The 2,931-nt window shown below is 48.2% G+C and overlaps 1 pseudogene across 1 annotated transcript; it reads left to right on the forward strand.

Moving 5' to 3' along the window:
- Nucleotides 1–950: 950 nt before the first annotated feature.
- Nucleotides 951–1,948, forward strand: LOC308549367 (heterogeneous nuclear ribonucleoprotein A1 pseudogene; annotated as a pseudogene). The gene has a single exon. The product of its transcript is annotated as a heterogeneous nuclear ribonucleoprotein A1 pseudogene (transcript).
- Nucleotides 1,949–2,931: the final 983 nt, after the last annotated feature.

The raw sequence follows: 2,931 nt of genomic DNA on the forward strand, positions 1-2,931 counted from the left end.
ACACTTGGGCTGCGGATCCCACGCTGCACGGCCCTTCCCCTCACCTGCCGCGATGCTTCATACCAAAAACATTCCAGAAGTAGGCTCGAGAGATGACGCCGGCCCCGGGGGAGAATGCTGGAGCCCGAGGAATATTTAGTGCCACATGAGCGCTTCCGGAATGCGAATAGCCCAGACAAAGACCGGGCGATTTGGGGAGACAGGAAAGGCCTTCGGAAACCAAGACAAGAAATGTCTTGGTCAGAATCCTCTCCCGTCCTCAGCCCTTTCCTGGGGCAGGTCCATCCAGGCTGTCCCTGAGGGGAAGGCCCCTCGTAGAACCAAGTTTCTTCTGTGTGGAGGGAGGGAAACCCCCATGCCATGTTAGCCTGTCCCCAGGTCAGGATGACCCCTTCAGAGGGCTGCCTTGGCCCCTCCTGCTGGGCTCAAGTGAAGGGGAAATGGCAAGGGAACAGCAGTCCCCTAGGGGCACAGTGCCCACATCCTGCTGGAGCTTCGGGGTCAGCTCTGCGTGTCAGAATCTGACGGCTGACTGGCAACCGTGCATGTCGTGAGGACTGAAGACACGGATGGACCCAGGACAGAGGATTAGCTGAACAGCCTGGGTATTTCTAAACAAAAGAGCAGAGTGGGGGAAAGCACATCATAGATGACAGGAGTGGTCTTCTTCAGACTTGTAAGCTCGAGGCTCAGAGAGCAGGACCAAGGCCCGTGGGTAGGCGCTTCTGAGACCCAGGACTCAGCTTGCAAGGCAGTCACCGCACAATGTGTTCATTCCTTCCTCCCATCAGTAATTATTTACTGAGTGCCCACAGTGCACAGTGCTCTAGTCTCCGGGGATACAAATGGACAAAATGGACAAACGGACAAAAATCTCTGCCCTCGCGGGGCTGTCATTCCAGTGGAGGGAGATAAAGCAATAGGTATAATAAATAAGTAAACTAGATAGTATGTCGTTTTCTGAAGGTGGCCACCACCAAGGAATCATCATTGGAGTCTCCCCTCCTGCGGCCTTCACTGGATGTTTGAGCTTTGAAACGACCGATGAGAGTTTGAGAAGCTATGTTGAGCCAGGGGGACGCTCGCAGACTGGTGGCGAGAGATCAAACACCAAGCGCTCCAGAGACGTTGGGTTTGTCGCGTGGGCCACTGTGGAGGAGCTGGGTGCAGCCACGAGAGCAGGGCCACACAAGGTGGGTGGAAGAGCGTGGAGCCAGAGAGGGCTGTCTCAAGAGAAGCGTCTCAAAGGCCTGGTGCCCACTAACTGTGGAAAAGGCTTTTGTCGCTGGTATTAAAGAAGACACTGGAGAACGTCACCTAAGAGGTTATTTTGAACAGTATGGGAAAATTGAAGTGATTGAAATCATGACTGACTGAGGCAGTGGCAAGAAGAGAAGTTTGCTTTTGTAACCTTTGATGACCATCACTCTAGACAAGATTGTCATTCAGAAACACCATTCTGTGAATGGCCACAACTGTAAACTAGGGAAAGGCCTATCTAAGCAAGAGATGGCCAGTGCTTCATCCAGCCACAGTGGTTCTGGGCACTTCAGTGTTGGTTGGAGGTGGTTTTGGTGGAAGAAACTTCAGAGGTGGCAGCTGTGGTGGTGGTGGGTATGGTGACAGTGGGGATGGCTATAATGGATTTGGTAATGACAGGAGCAATTTTAGAGGTGGCAGAAGTTACAATGATTTTGGAAATTACAACGATCAATCTTCAAATTTTGGACTCATGAAAGAAGGAAACTTTGGAGGCAGAAGCTCTGGCCCCTATGAAACCAACGTGGCTCTGGCGGTTCCCGCAGCAGCAGTAGCCATGGCAGTGGCTGAAGGTTTTACTTCCAGGAAACAATGCTCAGCAGGAGAGGAGAGCCAGAGAGGTGCCAGGGAAGCTACAGGTTACAACAGATTTGCGAACTCAGCCAAGCACAGGGGTGGCAGGGCCTAGCTGCTATAAAAAAGACATGTTTCAGACAGTACTCATGTGGGTGGGCAAAAACCTGAGGACTGTATTTGTGACCAATTGTATAAGGTTATTTTCGGTTCTGTTCAGTAGAAAGTGGAAAGCATCACAACAAAGCGTTTTAATGTAGGTATATTTTACGCCTGTGCTGTTGGTTACTAAATGTAAATGTAATGGTCTGATCATGACGCTGATAAATGTGTCTTTTAAAAAAATATGTTGTGTAGCCCTGGCTGGATTGGCTCAGTGGTTAGAGCATCGGCCTGTGGACTGAAGGGTCCTGGGTTCAATTCCAGCCAAGGGCATGTACCTTGATTGCAGGCTCAATCCCTGGTCCCTGTTGGGGTGCATGTGGGAGACAACAAATCAATATTTCTCTCTCTCTCTCCCCCCCCTTACACTCTCTCTAAAAAACAATGGAAAAAATATTCTCCGGTGAAGATTAAAAATAATAATTAAAAAAATGTGCTGTGTAAGTTAGTCCACTCTGAAACCATCAGTGTGAAGTTAGAATTCCTTCAGGGCGATGCCAGTTTCCATCTGAAATTTATTTATAACCTGCTGGGGCACAAAAGCCATTGTCTTCAGAAACCTTGGTGTAGTTGAACTGACAGTTACTGTATTGTGACCTGGAGTTCACCATTAAAAGTTTATTCGGTTATTAATGACTGTTGGCACATCTATGCAATATATCTAAGTTGAATCACGATACCAGATAAAATTATAGATGGGAAAGAAGCTTGTGTAGCATCTATTATCATGAGTAATCAGTGAACAATTTAATATCCTCTTGAAAAAATTATATGCTCTATCAACAGGTAATGAGTATTAGGAAGATGGGGATGGGGTATTGGAGTGGAGAGGACAGAGAATACAATTTTAAATAGAAATGATCAGAGAAGGACTCACTGAGAATGTGGCACTTGTGCAAAGACCTGAAGGAGGGGAGGCAGCTAACCATGTGGATA

This window comes from Miniopterus schreibersii (genome assembly GCF_964146895.1).
Source record: "Miniopterus schreibersii genome assembly, chromosome: 19".
Classification (NCBI taxonomy): Eukaryota; Metazoa; Chordata; class Mammalia; order Chiroptera; family Miniopteridae; genus Miniopterus; species Miniopterus schreibersii.